Below are 27,168 nucleotides of genomic sequence, written 5' to 3' on the forward strand. Positions count from 1 at the left end.
CCCCTTCACCTGCCTCACCATGTCAGCTACTGTGCTGTTCATGCTTGGATTTTGCTTCCACCTCAGGGCCTGTGCATCCACCTGTATCAGTCTGGAATGTTCTGTCCCTGGATGTCTGCATGGCTCCTTCCTCCCTCCCTCCCTCCCTCCCTTCCTTCCTCTCTCTTTCTTTCTCCCCCTGCCTCTTTCCCCCTTTCCCTCTCTTTTCCCCTATTCCCCCTTCTCTTAGATTTCTGCTCTGTAGCAAGAACCATACTGCATTCGGGTCCTCTGCCCTTGCTCCATACCAGTCATCACATCTGATCTGTCACTAATGCACTTGCTCATTGCCCCCCCCATTAGAATGGGGGCTCCATGGGGGCGGGCCTTAGCCTTTTTTCCTCAGATTTTTGGGACTCTAGGACAGAGCCTGGTACAGAGTAGCTGCCTGCTACCAGTTGAATTAATTTCTCTGGAGAAGTCAGAGAAATTTTGCTGGTGTTGGAGGGAGGGTCCATTATGTGAGAGTGTTGCGCTGGGCAGCAGATCTAGGGAGTCTGAGATTTGTTCAGCATCTTTTCTTTTTGCAGCCCTCCCTGCACCCCCTCTTCAGAGATTCCTGTGCCTCATTCCTGTGCCTTTCTTCTGGGCTGCCCCTGTAAGGTTCATATTCCCAGGGCTGCCGGGTCAGCTCTCCCATCCCCCCTCCCCGGCTCTCCCCTTCCCCCCATTTGGCTGCTGTCATCTCTTCTCTTTGTCCGTATGGACTCATACTTAAAAAAATGTCTTTAACAGTTATTTTAGTGAGAGTTCAGGAGGGAGCAGAGGTAACATTTGCATTCAACCTACTCTGTTTAACCAGAAAGTGGGCCCTTTGTTAATTCCTACAAATCCACTTACAGGTTAATTTCTTCCAAAAATTTATTGAGTGTCACCTCTGTGCCAGGCATATATGAATGAAATATACAGTTCCTGCTCTCACTGAGGTTGTGTCCTAGGGTTAGGAAGTGGTGAATTCAGATGAAAAGAGGAGTTCTTTTTACTGTTCTTATAACATTTCTCTAAGTTTGAAATTATTTAAAAATAAAGATTTTTGAAAAATGTGTCCTGCAGGGACTAAATTATAAAGAGCCTCCTATGCCATGTCAGAGATCCTGAAGGCTTTGGGAACCATGGAAGGTTTTGAGCAGGGGAGTGCCACGGTAAGTTTTGGAATTTAGAAAGATTAACTCTTGAGTGCCAGCTAGGATGGATGGGTGTGAGGTGTGCAAGACTGGAGGAAGGGAGAGTGGGCAGGAGGCTTTGCTGTAATCCAGAAATGATGAAGGCCTAAGAGGAGACACTGAGGATGGAGAAAAGCAGCTTTTCCCATAATTCCCACTTTATCAGTTTCCCTTGGAGGTAAAGCTGTTTCTGTGGTAACATAACCACCAATATGCCATTATTAAGGAAAGTAAGCTTGTTCTTATAGACTAAGTGTCTCTTGTGGTTGTACCAGAGGCGAAGTACTAGGATTTATGTCAAAATTGATGCTGCAGTATACAAAAAGACCTATTAGAAAATAACATGAGGCCCGCCAGCCCGCCCTCCCCCCTGGCCAGCTTGGCTCCTCCGCGCTGCTTGGGGTCCTTTCCTCCCCCTCCCCGCCTGCCAGCCCCTGCCGCGCTGTGCCCTGCCCGGCCAGGCCTGGGGCCGACACCACTGCCATCATGCCGGCCATCTCCAAGGGCGATGGGATGCGGGGGCTCGCGGTGTTCATCTCCGACATCTGGAGCTGTAAAGAGGCAGAGATTAAGAGAATCAACAAGGAACTGGCCAATATCCGCTCTAAGTTCAAAGGGGACAAAGCCTTGGATGGCTACAGTAAGAAAAAATATGTGTGTAAACTGCTGTTCATCTTCCTGCTTGGCCATGACATTGACTTTGGGCACATGGAGGCCGTGAACCTGCTCAGCTCCAACAAGTACATGGAGAAGCAGATAGGTTACCTCTTCATCTCGGTTCTGGTGAACTCAAACTCCGAGCTGATCCGGCTCATCAGCAATGCCATCAAGAACAACCTGGCCAGCTGCAACCCGACCTTCATGTGCCTGGCCCTCCACTGCATCGCCAATGTGGGCAGCCGTGAGATGGGCGAGGCCTTTGCTGCTGACATCCCACGCATCCTGGTGGCTGGGGATAGCATGGACAGCGTGAAACAGAGCGCGGCCCTGTGCCTACTATGGCTGTACAAGGCCTCACCCGACTTAGTGCCCATGGGCGAGTGGACGGCCCCGGGTGGTGCACCTGCTCAACGACCAGCACGTGGGTGTGGTCACGGCGGCTGTCAGTCTCATCACCTGTCTCTGCAAGAAGAACCCGGACGACTTCAAGACGTGCATCTCCCTGGCTGTGTCTCGCCTGAGCTGGATTGTCTCCTCGGCCTCCACCAACCTCCAGGACTACACCTACTACTTCGTCCCGGCACCCTGGCTCTCGGTGAAACTCCTGCGACTGTTACAGTGCTACCCACCGCCAGAGGATGCTGCTGTGAAGGGGTGGCTGGTGGAGTGTCTGGAGACCGTGCTCAACAAGGCCCAGAAGCCCCCCAAGTCCAAGAAGGTCCAGCACTCCAACGCCAAGAATGCCATCCTCTTCGAGACCATCAGCCTCATCATCTACTAGGACAGTGAGCCCAGCCTCCTGGTGCGGGCCTGTAACCAGCTGGGCCAGTTCCTGCAGCACCGGGAGACCAACCTGTGCTACCTGGCCCTGGAGAGCATGCGCACGCTGGCCAGCTCCGAGTTCTCCCACGACCTTGTGGGAGAGACCCACATCGACACTGTCATCAATGCCCGGGACGTCAGTGTGTGACAGTGGGCCACTGACCTCCTCTATGCCATGTGTGATTGGAACAACGCCAAGCAGATCGTGTCAGAAATGCTTCAGTACCTGGAGACGGCTGACTGTGCCATCCGTGAAGAGATTGTCCAGAAGGTGGCCATCCTGGCCGAGAAGTACGCAGTAGACTATAGCTGGTATGTGGACACCATTTTCAACCTCATCTGCATTGCGGGTGACTACGTGAGTGAGGAGGTGTGGTACCGTGTGCTGTAGATCGTCACCAACCGTGATGACGTCCAGGGCTGTGCTGCCAGGACCATCTTTGAGGCACTCCAGGCCCCCACCTGCCATGAGAACATGGTGAAGGTCGGCGGCTACATCCTCAGGGAGTTTGGGAATCTGATTGCTGGGGACCCCTGCTCCAGCCCTCCGGTACAGTTCTCTCTGCTGCACTCCCAAGTTCCACCTGTGCAGCGTGGCCACCTGGGCCCTGCTGCTCTCCACCTACATCAAATTCATCAGCCTCTTCCCAGAGACCAAGGCCACCATCTAGGGCGTGCTGCGGGCCGGCTCCCAGCTGTGCAATGCTGACGTGGAGCTGCAGCAGCATGTGGTCGAGTACCTCACGCTCAGCTCAGTGGCCAGCACGGATGTCCTGGCATGGTGCTGGAGGAGATGCCGCCCTTCTTGGAGCGAGAGTCGTCCATCCTGGCCAAGCTGAAACGCAAGAAGGGGCCTGGGGCTGGCAGCGCCCTGGATGATGGCCGGAGGGACCCCAGCAGCAATGACATCAATGGGGCCATGGAGCCGACCCCTAGCACTGTGTCGACGCCCTCGCCCTCTGCCAGCCTCCTGGGGCTGCGGGCAGCCCCTCCCCCAGCTGCATCCCCAGCGACCTCAGGTGCAGGGAACCTCTTGGTGGATGTTTTCTCTGACGGCCTGGCTGCCCAGCCCAGCCTGGGGCCCACTCCCGAGGAGGCCTTCCTCAGCCCAGGTCCTGAGGACATCCGGCCGCCCATCCCAGAAGCCGATGAGCTGTTGAATAAGTTCATGTGCAAGAATAATGGGGTCCTGTTTGAGAACCAGCTGTTGCAGATTGCAGTCAAGTCGGAGTTCTGGCAGAACTTGGGCCGCCTGTATCTCTTCTATGGCAACAAGATGTCCGTGCAGTTCCAGAACTTCTCACCCACTGTTGTCCACCCTGGAGACCTTCAGACTCAGCTGGCAGTGCAGACCAAGCTCATGGCCGCACAGGTGGACGGCGGGGCGCAGGTGCAGCAGGTGCTCAACATCGAGTGTCTGCGGGACTTCCTGACACCCCTGCTCCTGTCCATGCACTTCTGGTCCGGGGCGCCCCCCAGTCCCTCACCCTGAAGCTCCCGGTGACCATCAACAAGTTCTTCCAGCCCACGGAGATGGCGGCCCAGGATTTCTTCCAGCGTTGGAAGCAGCTGAGCCTCCCCTAACAGGAGATGCAGAAAATCTTCAAAGCCAGCCACCCCATGGATGCAGAAGTCACTAAGGCAAAACTCCTGGGGTTTGGCTCTGCTCTTCTGGACAATGTGGACCCCAACCCTGAGAACTTTGTGGGGGCTGGAATCATCCAGACTAAAGCCCTGCAGGTGGGCTGTCTGCTCCGCTGGAGCCCAATGCCCAGGCTCAGATGTACTGGCTGACCCTGCGCACCAGCATGGAGCCCGTCTCCTGTCACCTGTGTGAGCTGCTGGCCCAGCAGTTCTGAGCCCTGGACTCTGCCCCCCGGGGGTGTGGCCAGCACCGGGCAGCCCCTAGGACTGAGGCAGCTTTGGTGGATGGGGCAGCGAGGGGACCTCCACTGGTGACAGGGAAGACCCCAGGGGTGGGGGGACGCCTGGAACCTTACTCCGGCCTTTTGTATTTTTATTTTTGTTCATCTGCTGCTGTTTACATTCTGGGGGGTAGGGGGGAGCCCCCTCCCTCCCTTTCCCCCTTAAGCACAGAGGGGAGAGGGGCCAGGGAAGTGGGCGCCTCCTCCCCTCCCACCCCACCCCATCATAGCCCCTCTTGCTCCCTCCCCATCCAGGGGCTGTGTATTATTGTGAGCGAATAAACAGAGAGACGCTAAAAAAAAAAAAAATACGAATTATTACTGTTGAGGGGGCAACTCCGTGTGCTCTCATTCCGAGACATTACCCAAAATGGAACTCAACTGGTCTGGTGGATAAAATGTTAAAATTTGTACTAATAAATTTCTTTATAGTTACCTCAGCCATGAATTTTCTATCTTACTGGGTTGCATATTTTTATTTCACTGGACAGCTTTGGCTCGCTCCTGTTGCTATGGAGAGTCCATTCCTGCTATGCTAATAAGCACCTTAAGCATTATCTATATATATATTTGCTTTAGTGGAAGGGTATTTCTACCATTTTTACTTCAAGTTTTTTCTCTTTTAACAAAAGGACCTTTGGCTAATTGAATGTTTTTAAATTTACATTGACTTCTGTCCCTCATGTGAGTATTGTTCTCTGTTCTTACTCTTACAGGAACTCTGTCCAGAGAAACTGCGGTCTAGAAAAATCCCCACTCTTTCTCTACAGTTTAGCAGGTAATTGAGGAGAATTGCAGAAGTGGTCATTTCACTGCATAGATGATAGGTTCCCAGCACTGAACTAAGTGCAGGCAGTTTCTCTGATCTGCATGGGGGCAGGGATCATGGCTTAATTAATCTTGATATTCCCTTGAAGTCACCACAGTTCAGTTTGCTTGACAACTGTTGAAATGAGCAGAGGATGTGAGAGAAGTAGAAGGTTTGGTTCTGGGAGCCACGTTCAGAGCTGCATGGGACTTTGAGGCAACTTCATTCAGTACATGCCTGTGTGTGTTGAGTAAATATGGTAACACCAATTTTTACTTGCAGATTTGGGACAAATCAAGTGATTAAAAACATTTTTTTAAAAATTGTGGTAAAAACACACAACATGGAGGTTACCATCTTAACATTTTCAAGTGTGTAGTTGAGTAGTGTTAAATGTATTTATATTGTGATGAAACAGATCTCTAGAACTTTTTTGTCTTGCCCATCTGAAACTTTATACTCATTAAAAAAATACTTTCCTTTTCCCCCTTTCTCCAGCCCCTGGTAACCACAATTCTTCCTTCTGTTTCTATGAACCTGACTACCTTGATACTCATATAAGAAGGATCGTACAGTATTTGTCTTTTGGTGGCTGGCTTATTTCACTTAACGTCCTCACGGTTCATCCACACAACATGTGACAGATTTCCTTCCTTTCTAAGAGGGACTAATATTCCATTGTGTGTATACATCACATTTTATATATCCATTCATTTCTCATGAACATGGGCATGCAAATATTTCTTCAAGATTCTGCTTTCAGTTCTTTTGGATATACACCCAGCAGTGGGATTGCTGGATCAGATGGTAGTTCTATTTTTAATTTTTTGGGGAACCTCTATACCATTTTCCATAGCAGTCAAAACATTTTACAATCCCACCAACAGAGCACAGGGGTTCCAATTTCTCCACATCCTCGCCAACACTAAATATTTTTATGTTAAAACAAATGCACTACGGTGCTGAATCTTACATCTTGAGTGAATTTTAAAGGGAAAACAGAAGACTTCAAGTAAATTTTGATTTTGTGGTAGATCCTCTGACAAAGAGAATCCTTTGGTGGAAGCATTTGAGAAGCCCTGAACTATAAAAGGAGTCTTCAGGACGATGCAGTTGAGAAGAATTCATGCACATACGTGAAGATAACCATCTTCCCAAAGCAGCATGTTACAAAGTGTAGAACTTTATTTATTTGAGAGAGAGAGAGAGAGAGAAAGTACAAGTGGGTGGGGTGGGGGGTAGGGAGAAACAGGCTTCCCGCTGAGCAGGGAGCCCGATGTGGGGGTGGGGGGAGGGGAACCGGAGCTGAAGGCAGATGCTTAAGGGTCTGAACCACCCAGGCCCCCCTACAACTTGATCTTGAAACACTTAGTACCATAGGCATTTAGTAAGGGAGTGAAGACTTCCTGAAAGTGATACATTTTGAAAGGGAGCTTGAAGGAGGATGGTAAATGTGAATCTGACAGCAAGAAGAATATGCATTAATGTAATGAAAAATGTGATCTCGGGCGCCTGGGTGGCTCAGTCGTTAAGTGTCTGCCTTCGGCTCAGGTCATGATCCCAGGGTCTTGGGATCGAGTCCCGCCATCAGGCTCCCTGCCTGGCGGGGGGCCTGCTTCTCCTTCTCCCGCTCCCCCTGCTTGTGTTCCCTCTCTCGCTGTGTCTCTCTCTGTCAAATAAATAAATAAAATCTTTAAAAAAATGTGATCTCATAATTAAATAATCATGGAACTTGATTTTGGGAGCTAATAAAGAGTGCCCTCCTGTATCTAGTGATAGCTGTAAGTGGATGTAACTGAGTTTATTTAGTGAAGACAGGTTCAGTATTTTTATTGTGATTTTTCTCAAGATCTGACAGTAAGTCTTCAAATGCCATAATGATTTGTGTCTCAAAATTCCTAGAATGGATTTGGCAGACTACTTGATAAAAACACCATTTTGTTAGCTAGTCTCCTAGGACCAAGTGTTTTTGATGATGGTGATTTAGGGTAGGCTGTTTCTTTGTTCTCTTTTGACACGGCTAGAAGGAAGAACACTTATTGTCAAGAGGGCAAATGGCTAACAAAGTTGTCTACTTTTTGCAAGTATTGCCCCATCTTGTGTGAATCTAAGTCAATCTTAATTCAAACGATGATTTATATTTTCAATAAGAATGCCAAGGAAAGTTTTATCTTGTTATATTTTTTAATGGGTTTGGATTTTCTTCTTTTGTACGGAATAACTTAAGACTTGTCCATTTTCAGTTTTTAAATCTCCCTTCTGGTGATTTAAATTATTCTCACTTTGGCTGTACTTTAGTTACCTTTCGTTTGAAAGTTTTGTTTTGTTTTTTTTTTTAATGTAAACTGTGCAGTGACTAAAACTAAAACAACTGGACAGGAGTGGATGTAAGATACATTCTGACAGGGTAATAGTGATTTATGTACTTGGACCAGAGAGCTGGTGATGATTTCTGTCTCACTTGATCATTTTCTTTGATTGGTAGGTTTCAGGTGCCTGTGTCAGAGGGAGAGCCTTACTGTTTGTTTAATTTTGAACAGTTGGATGTTGGAAAATTAATTTAGCATTTAGAACTTAGTAAATGATTCTCTGAGTGATATAGAATGTCAGAGGCAAAAAACAAAGCAAACAACATAACTCGGTTTCAGTTTAGTAGTGTGTGAATTAAATATTATGTTTAAGCAAGAACATTCCAAAGTGGCTTCCTTGGAGCATGAGTTTTATACAGTGTTAGTAGATATTCTGTGAAGAAATAGTTTTGTAGTTACCTGCATTGAGAAACCCTAGAATAAACGATATAAATCAGATTGCTTTAGGGCTTCTCAGAGCCTTTAATATTTATATACACAACTAATGAATTGTTAAACATTACATCAGAAACTAATGATGTGCTATATGTTGGCTAACTGAACATAATAAAAAGACTTCCTAAAATCACACAAAAATATTTATTTGCATGTTCATTGTGAATTAGTCAGGAATGAGGTACAACAGGCAGCATTTCTGAAACATTTGTGGTATTCTTTTTTCTTAGAGCATCTTGCAGGGCTAATCTGTAGAATAAATTGTAGAAAGGATGTAAGGACCATCTGGCTGTGACATCTGTCACCCCACTGATCGCCAGGGTTGATTGGCTGATCTGGCTGGGTGGGTGTGGCCTTCCTCCCTCACCACTCCAGGTGCGTCCCTTCCAGACCGAAGTTTACCTTGGGACACTGAGCACTGGGGATGAGCTGTTCTACCAATCACTGACTTGCAGCATTGTATTTGCAAGTCAGAACATAGGGAGGAACTGAAAGGTTGATTGATAAGAGGAAAAATAAGACAAAGTTGTTTTGTTGAAATAGTCGGTATTATTTGATTTTGAAGAGGTCATAAGTGCCTTAATGTTTTTTTGAGCTTGTTAAAAGGAAACTGAGGTGCTGATATGTATTACCTGTTTAGTCCAAATTATTTCGAGTTCACTGTACCACATTTTCCCCATCTATAGAAAAGGGTTTATACATTGAATTTTAGAGCTTCCAGAACTTAAAAAAAAAAAAAAGAATTTTACTTATTTGACAGAGCTAGAGAGAGCGCAAGCAGGGGGAGCAGCAGGCAGAGGGAGGAGAGGGAGAAGCAGGCTCCCCATTGAGCAGGGAGTCTGATGTGGGACTCGATCCCAGGACCCTGGGATCATGACCTGAGCCGAAGGCAGACACTTAACCCACTGAGCCACCCAGGCGCCCTAGAGCTTCCAGAACTTTTAACAATCATTTCATCCTACTTTTAAGGATGAGAAAGCTAAAGAATAGGGACATTATGTTATTCAGTGAACAGCTAGTTTATGGCAGGGTTTAGATTAGAATTCAGGTTCCCTGATTCCTAGTTTAAAATTTTTTCCAATGCAGTTTGTACCTTTCCAGTGTGGCAGTAATCTCTGTCTCTTTCTCTCTCTGTATTGTAGCTTTGGAGTTTACCTCTCTAGGGGATTTTGTCTGTAGCATAGTTTCTTCAGTTGTACATGTTACTCCATAGTTGTCACTGATACTGATTTCTAGCCTGTGATCATGCCCCCGAAAATGATGGCATTTAAAACTCTGGCAATACATGAATTGTAATTGATTATTAGAATTGGACCACATTCTGGTGACCACACTATAGATCCTGTGATAGTTTAGAGAAGAAGAGAAAAGAGTGGAAGACTGCTGGGGAGGTTCGAGGGTTTAGTGACTGGCCAGTGATGGTGAGGTCACAAGCAGTAGCCATATCTGGTGCTGTGGGTTTGGCCGGCAATGTGATGTTTGTGCTTAGACATCAGGGCTTGTTTTAAGTTATAATTTTATCACTTACTCTGATTATGTAATTTACACATTCTCAGTTGTAAAAGACTGAACAGTATGGCACGTTGACTGATAAAGTGCTGCAAAGAGGTTCTGTATAAATATCTTGCAAGCACTTTTGATTTGTAGGAGTTGTAGAGTTCTAGAACTAGATGTTAATTTTTTTTTTTTTTTTTAAATAAGCTCTATGCCCAATGTGGGGCTTGAACTCACAGCCTTGAGATCAAGAGTTGTATGCTCATTGACTGAGCCAGCCAGGCACCCCCAGAGCTAGATGTTAATTTTTTGTTGGTTACATGTGTGAAAATATCTTCTACCTTAAAGTGACCTATTTAAAAAACATTTTTTTTTATCTTGCGCAATTTAATAAAATCAAGCAAAATGGATCATAGACTTGAAAGTAAGAGCTACAACTATAACACTTCTGGGTAAAAACCAGAGAAAATCTTCGAGATCCTGAATTGTTTTATGGAAGGGACTCAAAATGAACAAACGATAAAAGAAAAAAATAAAAAAGTCCATCCTCATCTGTCTTAGTCCGGTCAGGCTGCTATAACAAAGCAGGTGGGCGGCTTAGAGCAATAGCACTTGATTTCTCCCAGTTCTGGAGGCCGGCCGGTGCACGGTCTGCTCTGTTGTGGGCTCTCTCCGAGGCCGCAGACCCCTGACTCCTCACTGGATCCTCATGTGGCCGAAAGAGAAATGGCTTGTATTTTACTTGAGTCATGGTGTCTTTTGTGGGATACAACTTGTAAATTTTATAGTAACCAAATCACCAGCCTTTCCTTTGTTGTTTCTGGTATATTGCTTTAAGAAATCCTTCTTTTCTCCCAAGATCTTATGAATATGTTTACTTTCTTTTCTTTAAATTTCTCAATTTTCATATTTATTTAATTCACTTGATTTTTTAATTTTTTTATATTTTAATAAAGTAGACATATGCATTAGTCAGTTCGGGCTACCATAACAGAATATCATAGACTGGGTGGTTTAAACAACAAACCTAATTTCTCACAGTTCTGGAGTCTAGAAGTCCAAGATCAAGGTGCTAGCCGGCGTCGTAGGTTTTGGGTAAGCACTGTTTCCTTGGATTGCAGGCAGTCACCTTCTCTCTGTGTCTTCACATGGAGGGGTGGAGAACATGTGCCAGTTCTCTGGTGTCTCTTCTTATGGGGGTACTAATCCCATCATGGAGACCCTATGACCTCATCTAAATCTTATGACCTCCCAAAGACCCCATCTCCACACACTATCATATTGAGGGTTAGGGCTTCAACGTAGGAGTTTTAGAAGGATACAACTCAGTCCATAGCGGGATTTTATTTTACTTTCTTTCCTATATGACTAACCAGTTGCCCCAGCATCATTAATTGAATTAGTTATCCTTTTCCCATGGATTTAGTAATGATATAAGGGTCTGTTTCTGAAGTCCTAATTTTTTTTTATTACTGCATTATCTTTAATTGCACTAATACCCCACTCTTAATTATTATAGTTATATAATATAGTTATGTAGTTATATAGTAAGTCTTAATATGTGAGAAAGCAAGACTTCCAATTTGTTATTCTTTAAAACTGTCTTGGCTGTTGTTGGCTGTTTCTCTACCATGTGAATTTTAGGAATAGTTTGTTAAACAATACACACACAGTAAAAAATAACTCGGAACTTAAGGATTTCGTTTGGATTTGCATTAAATTTACAAATGATGTGGGGACAACTGACTTCTTTATGATATTAAGTTTTCCTGTCCATGATGATGGCACATTACTCCATTTATTTAGTTTTTTTATATTCTTGAATAAGATGTTACAACTTTTTTTCCATAAGAGGCTTTGACATACCTTAATGTGTTCATTCTTAGGTGATTTATAGTTTTGTTAATATGGTACATAAGATTTTTTGTCAATTATATTTTCTAGTCATCATTGGAACCCACTGAATTCAGGAAACTCAGTGAACTCTCATTAATTCTTATAGTTTGCAGATACTTTTGCATTTCCCATGTAGTCAGCCAGGCTGTCCATATGCAAGTCCCGTCTTGTTTCTTGCTATCTTACTTCTTGAACCATTGACTTCTTGTTCTTATCACATTGGCTTTTGCATGATGTTGAATAGAGGCAGGGATAGAGGGCATCCTTATTTGTTACTTTAGTGGGAATGATTCTAAAGTTTCTCCATTATATATAATGTTTGCTGTAGATTTCTGATAACTTAGTCATTTAAGAAAGTATATTCCCACTTTTTTTAAATTGTGCAAGTGCCTCATTTATGATTCTGTTTTCAGGAAATTAAATAGTTACTCTTTAACACATTTCCAGCCTGTAGTAATACAAAACTAAATGTGTGAAAACGTGATTCACTGAGAGTAGCTTTTTTAAAAAGTGAAATAATAAAGGAGTCTCTTAGTCTTAAACATTTATGGTACCTTATAGAAAATTTGGGAAATACTCAAACACATTAAAGGAAGTAAAAATCAGTCATTAGTCATATTCCCTCTATTTAAAAACTTTTCTTCTGTTCATATTTTATGAAGTAAGGAAGGCATTCCTCTATCTCTGCTTCCTGCTTGGTAACCACCAAACTGATTTGAATATATCGTTCCTATCTTTTTTCTCAGCAGACAGAAAGTAGACCAATTATTTATATATGCACATACACAACCTTAAAAAAATCCCCAAGATGGATTCTGCTATATATATATTGTAGCTTTTCTAATGTAGCAATATTTAATCAAAATCTTCCTAGATCTTATAGTAAGACTGCTTAGAATGCTCTTATATGAATTATACCATAATTCAGACATTCACCTATGATGGAGGTTATTTCCAGTTTTTGACTATCACAGTAATTGCCTGTGAACATATGTACATACATCCTCACCTACTTATGTGAGCATTTTTGTGTGATAAATTCCTAGGAAAGGACTCAGACTATACCTCAGACTTTCAGTGTCTTGAAAATTATTTTAATTATTATTCGATTTTTAGAGAAAGAGCATGAGAGTGGGTGGGGGCAGAGAGAGAAGGGGGAGAATATTAAGTAGAGTCAGCGCTGAGCGTGGATCCCTATGTGGGGCTCGATCTCATGACCCTGAGATCAGGACCTGAGCCGAAATCAAGAGTTGGATGCTAAACTGACCGAGCCACCCAGGCACCCCTCTCGAAAATTATTTTATGGCAACTTATGACAAAGTGCTTTCTTCACGTTAAGTGTTTCAGAACTTTCAGTTTGTAAATTTGTGGTTCAAAATAAGAGAAAATGTAGCCATCAGAAGCCAATAATCATGTCTGTATGTCATTACCGTGGAATCATAGCACTTCAGTGGGTTACATCACTTCTGAAAGTGTCTGTAGTGAACTTTGTTTCAGTTCCTTCTCTTTGCAGGTGAATGAGTTGAAAATCAGAAATACTTTCTGGGATTTGAGATAGGCATGATTATTTCTGAAGTAAATAATATTTGAGACCTATAATGGGCCAGGCACTGTACTCTCTGCTTTACATATGTGATTTTATTTAATTCTTACCTAGCCCTATTAAGTAGATATTCCCATTTACCCTTTACAGCTAAGGAAACTCAGGTTTAGGGTTTAGGTGAGTAATGTCCAGAGTTCCATAGTCAGAAAATGGTAGAGCTGGAGTTTGGAACCTCATCTTTCTGATACCACAGCCCATGTCCTTTTCACGGAGTTACTTCCTTTCTGAGCTGTGTAACCAAGATGCTAGGTAAATACATCATATTCAGATCTTTTCTCTAGTGTATTGATTTCACAATGCAAAGAGTTAAATATATCCATAATTTACCAGTTGGTCTTCCTCGTTAGTGTGGATGTTAATATGCCGCTGAGAGTCTACTTAACAGAGATTGCAGTGAAGGGAACCAGCTGACACTTGGTATTGCTCTGAATGGCAGTCCAAGGTTATTTTGGGATCGATCAATCCAAAAAACAAAACCAAACGAACCTGGAGATACTGACACCACCGCCCCCCCCATGCCCTTTGCAAGTTCTTTTCCATTCCTTTGGGTTTCTAAAAGAACTGCTTGAAATATAGCTCCTGAAGATCTTTTTAATCATGTTATTTTAATGTCACTAGGTGTTTTTTTGCTAATAGACTGAGCCTCAGCCATGACAAAAGAGGGATTTCTTTAGTAATGAAAATTCCTTTTCTTAAACCCATCTTTTATTATTATGGGTTTGTCCTCTCTTTTTGCTGAGACTGATTTTTAAGTATAAACATGTTTGATAACTGGGATCTAAGCTGGTTGATCTGTCTTAATAACTTGTGATCCAAGTCTTCATTGAAAGTGGAAATTGCTTATTAGCTGACTTGGTGTTTGCCTTTTTTTTTTTAAATCAAATACCATTTTGAATGAGACTTCCCTGCTTTCTCTTTTGAATACTTCTAGAATCTTCTGGCATTGTGAGGGAATTTAAAGTTAAGAGTTAGATTTAAAGTTCTGTGTGGCCATAAAAGTGTGTTGGCTATGTACATATCTAATAGGATTGTACACTTACTGTATTCTACAATTTTTTTTTTTTAAGAAAAGAGAAATCACCTCCTTAAGTATCTTAGCAAGTTTGGATCTTTGAGGTTATTTTGGAGACGGAGCTATTTGATTCCCCAAGAATAAAGATTTCCCCTTTCTTAGATGCCTTAACTCTAAAAGATACAGTGTTTTGACTACATAATTTAGTTGTAGTGAACTTCCTTTTGATTTTTTTTAGCTTTTAAAAAAGGACAGTTTCTTGTGGAGACCTTCATTGCAGCCAGCGTCCATGTAGGACGTAATCATGCTAGAAAGTGACTAGATTGTAGGCAATATCTCATCAGTATTAATAACTGGAGAATGAGGTGAATCTGTGGGGGGAAAACAGTCATTTTAACAGATTGAACCTTACAGTTGAGAAGAAAGATTGATTTTTTTCATTGTACATTTTAGACTTGCCAGGTTTACAGCCATTTGATAGAGATATGGACAGCATGTTCTTTTGTGTCACAGTAATAACTGGCTTCCTCTATTGTAGCTCTCCATCTTGCTATGATTATTGATGTATGGAAGGCTTTGTTATCGGCCACTATACAGTTTTCATATGATGGCCTAAGGTTTCTCTGCATCTCCACACAAAGCTGGACAGATCACTCGGGTCTAACCATGTTCTCTCAGAGCTTTCCAACCTTGTTGCTGCTTCTGAAAGACCATTATACTCCAGGAGTGCGTAGAACAGAGAGAGACAAGGGCTGTCTTGGGAATATGTTCCACTCCTCTCCAGAGACACAGTGGTTGTATGTATGTATTTGATCTTTGTCCCCATTTCTAGTATAGAGCTCCTAAAAGCCTTAAAATTTCCTAAGTGCGAAGAACTGTAAAAGTATCTTTTATTATGTTAATAAGAGACTTTTGGACCACATTTCAGGATAGGGGCTGGTTGCCAGGAGAACCAACTATGTGATGAGAGGGTTGGGACTGACCTCTGGGGAGGGGAGAAGGCCTGGAGGTTGAATTGATTGCCAATGGCCATTGATTTAATCAATCATGCCTATATAGTGAAGCCTTCATAAAAACTCAAAAGGACAGGGTTTGGAGAGCTTCCTGGTTGGTGAATATGTGGAGATTTGGGGAGAGAGGCATGTTCAGAGAGCACAAAAGTTCTGTGCCCTTTCTATACCTTGCCCTACGCATCTCTTTTATCTTGCTATTCCTGTGTTATGTGCTTTGCAATAAACCAGTGATCCAGAGAGAAAAATGGTTTACTGAGTTCTGTGAGCTGTTCTAGCAAATTAATCTAACCTGAGTGGTGGGAGTGAGAGGGCATCCTGGGACCTCAAATTTATAGCCAGTCAGCCAGAAGCACAGGTGACAAGCTGGACTTGTGATTGACATCTGAAGTGGGACATAGTCTTGTGGGACTGAGCCCTTAACCTATGGAATCTGACGCCATCTCTGGGTAGACAGTGTCAGAGGTGAGTTGAACTGTAGGACACCCAGCTGGTGTCAGAAAATTGCTTGGTGCTATGAGGAAAAAACCCACACGTTAAAATTGGATGTCAGAATAATAGGTTGGGACTTGCTTAGAATAACCTTTGTGATTCTGGAGCTGCCAGGCTATGAGAAGGAACATGATTCTTCCACATTTTCCTTCATCTCAAGCACTGATTCCCATGTTCTGTCTTGTAAAGGCAATTTTTGAGGCAGTGGCTTTCAAACTTTTTGAACAGGATCCAAGTAAAAAAATAGTTTATTTAGCTACCTTTCCCCACACACACCAGAAATAAAACATTCATGAGATAAACCTTTTATTCACTATACGCAGTGTCTTTGATAGATTTTATTTATTTCATTTGAAAACACTGATACCCATTAAATTGATTTAACGCACCACTGATGTGTCAAGAGCTGCATTTTAAAAATAATTCTGAATTGGGGCGCCTGGGTGGCTCAGTCGTTAAGCGTCTGCCTTCGGCTCAGGTCATGATCCCAGGGTCTTGGGATCGAGCCCCGCGTCGGGCTCCCTGCTCCGCGGGAAGCCTGCTTCGCTTCTCCCTCTCCCACTCCTCTGCTTGTGTTCCGTCTCTCGCTGTGTCTCTCTCTGTCAAATAAATAAATAAAATCTTAAAAAAAAAATAATTCTGAATTAAGGAGACTATCATTTGTCTTCATAATTGTATATTATTCCTTTTACAGTTTACCATCCTTACAGAAGAAATCTTCTAGAAATGTATACATTGTAATGTCAATGTGTATCAAGTTGTTGGGGAGCTATGTCTTCTGTGCCCATACATGTAACTGACAAGATTACTGTAGGACTTCTCAACATGTGTATCCACTGGTAGAAATGGAGACTCCAAACTATTTTGTTGATTTGGAAATACAGTTAAAAGCTTGCCAAATTGGGTATGTCTTTTTTTTTTTTTTTTAAGATTTTATTTATTTGACAGAGACACGGCGAGAGAGGGAACACAAGCAGGGGGAGTGGAAGAGGGAGAAGCAGGCTTCCCGCCAAGCAGGGAGCCCGATGCGGGGCTCGATCCCAGGACCCTGGGATAATGACCTGAGCCGAAGGCAGATGCCTAAGGACTAAGTCACCCAGGTGCCCCAGGTATATCTTAATAAGTAGTGTATATTACCAAAAGGACCAAAAGTTCTCAAAACTTGTTTTTATTCCTCAGATTTCTGCTCATTTGCATCAGTAGATGTAGCTTGTTTGTAACGCCTAATGCTACTTTTAATGGTCTGCATCTTTACCTGGTAAGATGTACTTAACCAACTGGGCAATTTTCTAGTTTTTACATGCTGGGACTGTGTTTAAAATAACTTTATAGGATGCTGAATAATGCTTCTCACTGTGACTTATTTCCCTGGGGATCAATGCCATCTCAGAATCAATCTTATCCAAGTGAGTATGAAGACTCTCTTTGGTTAGAGGGATTATTTTGTCTACTATGAGCTATTTTCTCTGTTGCAAATTAGCTATACTAACTGTGAGAAAGGGATCTTCTAACCAGTTGGATTTTGTATTCTGCTTACTGTATGAATTCCAATGATCAAGCTCACTGTCTCTCTCTTTAAGATTTATTTACTTTAGAGACAGAAAGAGAGCACAATGGGGGGGGGGCAGAGGGAGAGGGAAAGAAGTGGACTCTCCACTGAGTGCAGGGCCTGAAACAGGGCTCCATCTTAGGACCCTGAGATCATGACCTGAGCTGAAACCAAGAGTCGGCTGCTTAACCAGCTGAGGCACCCAGGTGCCCCGATCAAGTTCTTTATTAAGAAAAGGAAGATGAAATTGAAAATATTTGAAATGAAATACTTAGTTTGGCTGTAACACTGTTTATATTAATGAATTTAGTGTGAAAATATTCAGCATAGTTTATTTTTGCAAATAAATAAAAGGGACCTTTTAAAAGGTCCCTTAATTTGATGGTTATGTGCTGACTGAAATAACTGCAAAATAAACCCACACGGATGATCCTATATATAGAATTAATATTTAAATTTTTGAAAGTTTTAGAAAGCTGCCCCTATTTATTTATTTTTTTAAAGATTTTATTTATTTATTTGGCAGAGAGAGACACAGAGAGAGAGGGAACACAAGCAGGGGGAGTGGGAGAGGGAGAAGCAGGCTTCCTGCTGAGCAGAGAGCCCAATGCGGGGCTCAATCCCAGGACCCCGGGACCATGACCTGAGCCCAAGGCAGGTGCTTAACAACTGAGCCACCCAGGCACCCCAAAAGCTGCCTCTCTTTAAGTGAAGAGGGATAATGGTTTATGATTCAGACTATAGATAATGTACTCATTGTTTATACCATACCTGTCACTGGTAGTCATTCTGATAGAAAATCAACCTATGGGAAGTTGTAACTTCTTTTTATTCCTAAGGAGTAGGTGGTGTATGCACCTAACCCACAGGATTTACCTAGAGAAGAAAAGGGGATGTTCAAAAATCATGAAACCATGGTTCTCATGATTATCATGCAACCAGTCCTCAATATTTCTTAAATTATAACAGATTACTTTTCATTCAGAATTTCATATTTAATGTGATAATCTTAATTTTGGGTCCATAAGTGACTATTCCTATAGCATGTTACAGTTCACAAGAAAATATGTGTAGGCTGTTTCATGTGAAAGGAAGAGGGAATATTTTGTTTACAGTCTTTGAGTAAAGATTGATGGATTGCAATTTATGCACATTTTATTCATGCTAACATTCTTTTGTAGAAAATCTCTTTATGTCTAGGACCTGACTTTTACTTGGCTTAATTAAACTGGGCTTAAAATTAGTTTTCAGTTAATCAGCTGTCTTTAAGAATTACTAAAGTGGGGGCGCCTGGGTGGCTCAGTCAGTTAAGCATCTGCCTTCAGCTCAGGTCATGATCCCAGGGTCCTGGGATTGAGTCCCTCATGGGGCTCCCTGCTCAGCAGGGGCGGGGAGCCTGCTTCTCCCTCTGCCTGCTGCTCCCCCTGCTCGTGCTCTCTCTCTCTCTCTGATAAATAAATAAATAAATAAATAAATAAATAAATAAATAAATAAATAAATCTTAAAAAAAGAATTACTAAAGTGGTTCTTTGTTGGATGGACCCAAAATAGTACTAATGTCCTGCTGTACCTCCTTGTCTCGAGTGGCTGAGTGTCAAGATGCTATCCTGACTCGGATCTTTATTCCCCTAATAAAATCTTCTCGACTTTGGGACGTGGGTCTGCTCATTCAGAAAAGATGAGGAAACCACAGGCAGAAGGACAGAGACAGCTAGCAGAAGCTTATTTGTAAAATGACGGAAGGTATTCGTTCATTTTCTTCTATTGTCTTGAGGACTTCCTGCTCTATTAGGGCAGTTTTCTAATCTGTTCCTCAAGATGCTGGTGCATTTATGGGTTCCTTTGGTAGGTCTCAAGCAGGTGATTGATTTGCAGCACTTGGGAGGAGGGGACTGGATGGACGGTTGTTTTTTTTTTATTTTTTTTTATTTTTATTTTTTAGATTTTATTTATTTATTTGAGAGAGAGAGAGAGAATGAGATAGAAAGCACGAGAGGGAAGAGGGTCAGAGGGAGAAGCAGACTCCCTGCTGAGCAGAGAGCCCGATGTGGGACTCGATCCCGGGACTCCAGGATCATGACCCGAGCCGAAGGCAGTCGCTTAACCAACTGAGCCACCCAGCCGCCCCCGGACGGTTGTTTTTTTAGCAGCAGTTCTGTCAGTTATAACGGAGCGTATTTGTATTCATCAGTCTCTTATCTTATACTTTTTATTCACTTCCCTAGTAGTTTAATGCCCTGTGTTCCTATTTGTTCTGAATAAATTTCCCTTCTTAGATATGTGAAGATTAAACTGATTGGCTTCACTGTGGATTTAGGGACACCGTGTTTCCCATTTATCACCTGCTGCTAATCTTTAGCAGTAAAATTGAATTGACATTTGTTAAAGGGTGTTTTGATCTATCTTTGAAAAGGGTAGTAAAGAGTAATTAGTCACAGTAATGGCTTTTTTTTTTCATTTTGTGTGCAAATTTAGGTTGCTGAAACATTCTAATTTTGTAATGGTGGTAGAGAATTCTTTCTTTAGTTTCATGGTTTGTTTAACAATTAAAAATCTGATGAATCCTTGAAGCATTTATAAATTTAGCAGCCTTGAAAACCGGCCTCCTTTCCATTGGTAGCTCCCAAGGCCGGCACCAGCTCTAGTCCTACACAGCGCTTTTCTATTTTTCCTTTGACCCAGAGGTTGGCCTCAGTCCTGTCAGTAGACAGACCGTCTAGCTCTGAGGTTTGGGCCACTCACCTGAAATCATTGCTCGTGATACCAAGTCAGGGCATTGGCATGGTGACTTGCGACTCCCTGGATGACCAGGATTAACGTTTCTGTGCCTCGGTGACTGGTAGTCAACGTAAAGACCTGGGGGGGAATAAAATGTGTGTGGGAAGCAGAATGTGGCAAAGGACGAGTAAGACCCAGGGTGCTAGGCTGATAAAACATGCACATTTATATGCTGATCATGAATGATTATTCTGGGTCAGACATCCCATTGTCCACCTCCATGGTTCTAAAACCCTACCAAGAGCAAGGTTTCTCTCTTCCCCAACCGGTTGCTTCTTGGAGAGTGCTCTGCCTGCTTTACTGTTCCCCATCATTTGGCCTCGAACTCCTGGACTGTTGATTACATGCACTCTTCAGCCTAGATTTGCTGGCTGCAGTAGTCCGTGCCTCAGAGTCTCTCAGGGCCACCTTCCCTGCCAGCTGGACAGCCCTGCCTTCCTCAGCTTGATCTCCCACTTGACCCTTGCTGTCCGTGTTTCTGTTGTCAAACTTAGGAACGTCGCTCAAGTTTCTTTCATCATAGGAGCCATAAGATTTCTGAGCTTTCACTTTTTTTTTTTAAATTTTATTGTATTATGTTATGTTAGTCACCATACATTACATCATTAGTTTTTGATGTAGTGTTCCATGATTCATTGTTTGTTCATAACACCCAGTGCTCCATTCAATACGTGCCCTCTTTAATACCCATCACCAGGCTAACCCATCCCCCCACGCCCCTCCCCTCTAGAACCCTCAGTTTGTTTCTCAGAGTCCATCATCTTTCATGGTTCGTTTCCCCCTCCGATTTACCCCCCTTCATTTTCCCCTTCCTACTTTTTTTTTAACATATCATGTATTATTTGTTTCAGAGGTATAGGTCTGTGATTCATCAGTCTGACACGCTTTCACGTTTTCTTGTGTAGAGGCTCATCTTTGAATTGACAACACTCAGTAACCAGTTTGTTCTTGTTGTAGGGGTGGTGGCTTATCGTGAGTTTTATGGAATATTCTTTAATAGTGGTACTGCTGCGGGACGGCTGGGCCTTGCTGCGGGCCTGCGCCTCCCTCGGCTCCTGCCGCGGGCCTCGGGGAGTGGGGTGGAAGATGTCTATGGATGTGACATTTCTGGGTACGGGTGCAGCATACCCATCCCCAACCCGGGGTGCCTCTGCTCTGGTCCTTCGGTGTGAGGGCGAGTGCTGGCTCTTTGACTGTGGGGAGGGGACTCAGACATAGCTTATGAAAAGCCAGCTTAAAGCAGGGAGAATTACCAAGATCTTCATCACACATCTTCATGGAGACCATTTCTTTGGCCTTCCTGGCCTCCTCTGCACAATCAGCCTGCAGAGTGGCTCTGTGGTCACCAAACAGCCTATTGAAATCTATGGCCCTGCTGGGCTTCGAGACTTTATCTGGAGAACCATGGAACTCTCTCACACAGAGTTGGTCTTCCCCTATGTGGTCCACGAGCTGGTGCCTACAGCAGATCAGTGTCCTACAGAAGAACTAAAAGAACTTATGCACGTGAATAAAACAGACAGCCATCCCAAAGAGGGACAAGGAAGAACTATCCTTTTAGACTCAGAAGAAAACTCATACCTTCTGGTTGATGACGAACAGTTTGTTGTAAAAGCATTTCGCCTCTTTCACCAAATTCCCTCCTTTGGGTTTTCAGTTGTGGAGAAGAAACGCCCAGGTAAACTCAATGCACAGAAACTAAAAGACCTCGGTGTGCCACCAGGTCCTGCCTATGGGAAGCTGAAAAATGGAATTTCTGTTGTTCTGGAAAATGGAGTTACAATTTCTCCCCAAGATGTCTTAAAAAAGCCTATTGTTGGAAGAAAAATCTGCATTTTGGGTAACTGTTCTGGGGTTGTGGGTGATGGAGGAGTGAAGCTGTGTTTTGAAGCAGACCTGTTGATCCATGAAGCAACCCTAGATGATGGTCAGATGGACAAAGCAAAGGAGCATGGCCACAGCACACCACAGATGGCAGCTGCATTTGCCAAGCTGTGCCAAGCAAAGAGGCTAGTTCTGACTCACTTCAGTCAGAGGTACAAGCCGGTTGCCTTGGCCAGAGAAGGAGAAACAGATGGGATCGTAGAACTAAAAAAGCAAGCTGAATCGGTGTTAGATCTCCAAGAAGTGACTCTAGCAGAAGACTTTATGGTGATTGGCATTCCAATCAAGAAATGAACCCAGTATTCCAGAATGCATCCTCACATGTCTGTGAACATGTTCCTGAACCAACAGTCAAGTTGGTTGTGGTGGTGGTGGTGGTGGTTATGGTTGTGGTTTTGGTCTAAGATTATTTGGGTCCTAATAATCCTCAACAGGATAGAGCTGCATTGCTGGACTGACTCAGCAGTGAGAGGGAGCAAGCTTTTTGATAATAAATCATTTTAAAAAGAAAGAAAACAGCATCCTTCTTAAAGTCCAAATTTGACAAAATGATAGACTATTCAGGTATACTTTCTGTTGTGCGGCGGCTGCCTCACATATAAGGCAGCACCCCCACAAAGTCCTGGGCTTGCTTCTGCCCGTTCTATTGCTGTTGCTGGCAGGTACATAGGCTCAGCCTTCCTGGCTAAAAGTGGTGTTTTAGCAGTTTGTTGAATCTGTTCATGTTATTAACAGAATAGAGAAAAATGTAATGAGACATTATACATGCAGGATTGAAGCTAGCATATTAAATCTTGATTTGTTTGCTGGAATACTGAATGCAGGGTCAAGGTAGGTGTTTATCCTTCAATTAATGCCTTTTTGGAACTTTCTGGTTCTAAACCTGTGGGTCTCAGCTAGGGGTGATACCATTCCCATAGAAATTATGGGGATGTTTCTTGTCAAAATGACTGGGAGGGGGTGCTGGATAAGAGTACTATTAGAATTTAGTCAGTAGGGGATGCTAGATCCTACAAAGTTGGGGTCAGTCCTGTACAGTGAAAAATGATCTCACCCCAAAATGCAGATTGTAGGCCTATTGAAATACACAGCAAAGTTAAAAATTATACTCCCAATGGGAACATACTTTATCAAAATTAGTGACATGAATTGAACTGGTTAAGTCAAATTCTTTTTTTTTTTTTTAAAGAGTATTTATTTGAGACAGAATGAGAGAGAGAGAGAGCACGTGAGACGGGGGAGGATCAGAGGGAGAAGCAGGCTCCCTGCTCAGCAGAGAGCCCGATGCGGGACTCGAACCAGGGACTCCTGGATCATGACCTGAGCTGAAGGCAGTCGCTTAACCAACTGAGCCACCCAGGTGCCCTGGTTAAGTCAAATTATTGAAACAAACATTAGAGAACTAGCTAAGTGAAGATGTTGGGATTGTAATATCATATCAAATATTTGACAGAAATGAGCCATGAACTGTAACTTATGAATCTGGAGGTAAAGAAATGATATCTATTAAACTGGGGTTTAATTTAAAAAAAAATAGTGGTACTGCTGCATTATTGAACAGAAAGAACTTTCATTTTGATGAAGTATTGGAGAGAACGGAATCCTGAGGCTAGAGTTTTACTTGGTTGATGGTTGGAAGGGTTTTGCATGGATTCGCTTCTGCTTTCAACATTTCAGACCTTGTTTCTTCTCCACTACCCACAAACGTCTTCACCAGGTCTGGCAGGATGCACAGTGAGAGCTCCAGCCCTGTATATGTGTGTCCTGATGCGGAGTGATTTGGCCCAATAGGGCTATTCCTGAAAGTTCTTCCTATACCAGGACAGCTGGCATGACAGAGTGATTGCAAACCATGAACATATGTCCCACCAAACCCAAACTAACCATGTCTCCAACACAACTTCCCTTTACCTAGATCTCCCAAAGGCCCACCAGAGCTACCTCATAGAAGGGAAAGTGTGAAGTCCAAGTGGAAAGAGTGCTCTTAACAGATTGCAGTTAAAATATCTTTTGCAAGTTCTACAAAACCATATGACCTTGTGAATATATCGCTAGGCCTCCTAGGGCCTTGGAAGAAGCTTGTGCAAGAGACGAGACCTGAGTGTTAAATTTCATTTGCTTCATAAACCTTCTCAGATTATTTCTTATCTTCTGTGGTAGAAAAAGATCTGTGTCCTATCTGAATATGGTTAGGAGAAGTGCCTGGAAGCAACTTCTCCAATACTCAGTATGGATGTCTTTTGTTTTTCGAATTGTAGGAAAGCTGTGAAAAAGCTTCATAGAAGAGAAGTTAAAATGAAAGGAAGCTAAAATGAAAGCTAAAACAATAAATAGGGTTCCTAAGAAAACACGAGAGTTCAGACTAGTTAGCCAGGGAGAGGACAGGTTTTGAAAACTACTTAATTTTACTGGGTTTTCTAGATTCCAGGGAGTACTTCTTTCCACATTTTAAACATTTTTGGTCAGTATGTGCCTCACAGATGTATATAGGCGATGTTGCAGTGTTTCCCCCTTCCTTCCACCTGAAAAGTTATTTTAAAACTGATGATACCAGGGGCCCCTGGGTGGCTCAGTTGTTAAGCGTCTGCCTTTGGCTCAGGTCATGATCCCAGGGTCCTGGGATTGAGGCCCCGCATCAGGCTCCCTGCTCAGCAGGGAGTCTGCTTCTCCCTCTCCCACCGCCCCTGCTTGTGTTCCCTCTAGCTGTGTCTCTCTCTGTCAAATAAACAAATAAAATCTTAAAAAAAAAACAAAAAACAACTGATGATACCAGGCACCTGAGTGGCTCAGTTGGTCAAGGGTCCGACTTGACATCAGCACAGGTCATGGTCTCAGAGTCGTGAGTTTGAGCCCTGAGTCTGGCACTGCACTCAGCGGGGAGTCTGCTTGAGGATACTCCATCTGCCCCTACCCTGCTCACATGTACTCTTTCTCTCTCTAAATCTTAAAAAAATGGATGATACAGATGACAATGGGGTCTTGCACATAAGACTACAGAAGACTATTGCCCACTATCTTCATTTCCTAAGAAAGGAATAATTAAGAGAAAATGGGTTAGATAGTACAGGGGAGTTTGAGATCTAAAGAATACTTTCTTAATGATCATATTAGAACAGTGCACCAAAAGGAGGTATAGAATTTCAGTCTCTGAAGCTTTATAAAATATAATTAAGAGCTTTTCGTTTCAAATAAGTTAGGAGTTGAGTTCTAGCCATGGTTTGGAATTCTTCCTTTCACTTAAGAAAGACTCAGCATATAAGTGAACTTTGCTATAGTACCTTGTTAGTTAAAAATCTCCTTAATTATGTTACCTCATTCACTGTAGTCTTACTAGTTCTATTATTCAGCCCTCACCCAGTGCATATGTACGGACAGTACTTTAAAGTATCTTGTGCAGTTAACCCCTGTTAACCTCCATGTCTATATTAAAAGCACTGCCTTCTGACCTGATAGGCCCAGAACTGGTATAGCGCTGCCCCCTCACTGACTGGAACACTGGGGAAATCAATGACCATGGAACAGTCCCATTCTTCTACCACAGTGTCCTACATGGGCATCAAGACTTTGTTGTGTTGGGATCCTGTGAGCAGCCCGGGGTTTGTTGTAAAGAAAGCAAGAGATCACATGGGCCATTTGGGGCAGACACTGCCAGCACCAATTAATCATTTGTTCTTCCAAGACTTTGCAGAAATGATATTGCTAGGATGAGATGGAGTGGTACTTTTTCTGGTAATTGATTGAGGGGATCACCAGGAGGAAGGTCCAAGAGACTTGTGTGAAGTCATCATTGAGTTGCTTTATAAATGAGAAGATATGTAAAAGTTAACATAGTTGACACAGTTTAATGAAGAATGAGATTCAATTCTAATTTTGACTTGAATAATTATTTTTAAGACAAAGTTTTTACCACATAAGGATGTTTGTAGATAAGGCAAAAGGAATTTTAAAAATACATTTAACTACAATCAGTTACATAATGTATGTTGCAAATATAATTTTTAGTTTAAAAAATAGAATTGCATGATTTTTGTATTTAATTCAGAGTAGGAACCAAATTTTTTCAATTATTTATTACCTACTTCCTTCTTCAAATAATGTCAATAATCCATAACAGTGGAATGTTTTACAAGAGAAGCAGGAGTGTGTTCTGAATGCTTTACACCTGTATAACTTTAATGTTTCAAAATGCTTTGAAAAATTCCATGAGCATACAAGACAGTCATAGCAAAGCATTTACAATGATGTGCCATGAAAAACATAATTTGAGATATGATTGAATGTAAGTGGGCATGTACAAATACTTTTTTTTTTGGTTATTGAAAGATTCTCAAGGAATCCACTAAACTCTGCAGACTTAATCCTAGACAGTGAGATGTGAGGTGTTTCCAACATGCAGAAAGTTCTGCAGGACCACGCTGATCTTATGAGTTATGTTAGATCTAACAGCCTCCTATTGACTACCTAATAATCACGTGCAGTTCTCTAAGGTTTGAAAATTACCCAGTCCCCTACTGGATGTGGAGCTGGCCATCCAACCCAGATTCCCACACTAGTCTTGCATTTCTCTCAAACTTGGTGTCATATTTTCATGATCACTTTAAAACTTCTCTGTATTTTCACTCGGCTGTTTTCCCCTACTTGGAAGCACTGCCCTGTGAACCCTTTTTCCACCTGTCTAAATTGTACCTCATTTCAACTTATTTATGCTCAGTATATGCTGCTTTATGTTATTGAGCAGCTTTCTGTTACTTTTTGGAGAATGGGGGCCAGACCAATCTCTGGTTCTCTGAATACACTTTAGGCATTCAGTAAATGGTTAGTGGACGTGGGGAGGGTCTGCATCACAGGGGGACAGATTACCACTTGAAGGTCAAATCTGGCCCATTGCCTGCTTTTGTAAATAAAGTTTTATTGGAACACAGCCACACCCATTTATTTACTTATTGCCTATGAATGTTTTTGTACTATAATAGTGAGTTGAGAAGTCACAGCAGAGACCAGGTGACCCACAAAGCCTAAAATATTTATTGGTCAGCCCTTTACCTAAAAAGATTTTCCTATCTCTGCTCTACATCTGTAACGTTGCAGGCTCTCACAATTGCATGTCTTAGAATTTGGAAGTCACAGACAAAATCAATTAATATGCCTAGGTGAAGTAACTGTGATTACTCTTCATTAATGCATCTGCTTGACTATTGTAAGGTTACATATAATTATCATTAACATTAT

The 27,168-nt window shown here is 42.7% G+C and overlaps 1 protein-coding gene and 2 pseudogenes across 1 annotated transcript in view; all 3 read left to right on the top strand.

Moving 5' to 3' along the window:
• Positions 1-4,994, top strand: part of LOC112833066 (AP-2 complex subunit alpha-1 pseudogene) — a 28,256-nt pseudogene extending 23,262 nt beyond the window's left edge.
• Positions 1-27,168, top strand: part of AVEN (apoptosis and caspase activation inhibitor) — a 173,896-nt gene that overhangs the window by 76,868 nt on the left and 69,860 nt on the right. The window lies entirely within an intron of this gene.
• LOC112833068 (zinc phosphodiesterase ELAC protein 1 pseudogene) lies at positions 21,075-22,455 on the top strand (annotated as a pseudogene).

This window comes from Callorhinus ursinus, unplaced genomic scaffold (assembly GCF_003265705.2).
Source record: "Callorhinus ursinus isolate GAN/ISIS: 27379988/994484 unplaced genomic scaffold, GSC_fseal_2.0 scaffold25, whole genome shotgun sequence".
Taxonomy (NCBI): Eukaryota; Metazoa; Chordata; class Mammalia; order Carnivora; family Otariidae; genus Callorhinus; species Callorhinus ursinus.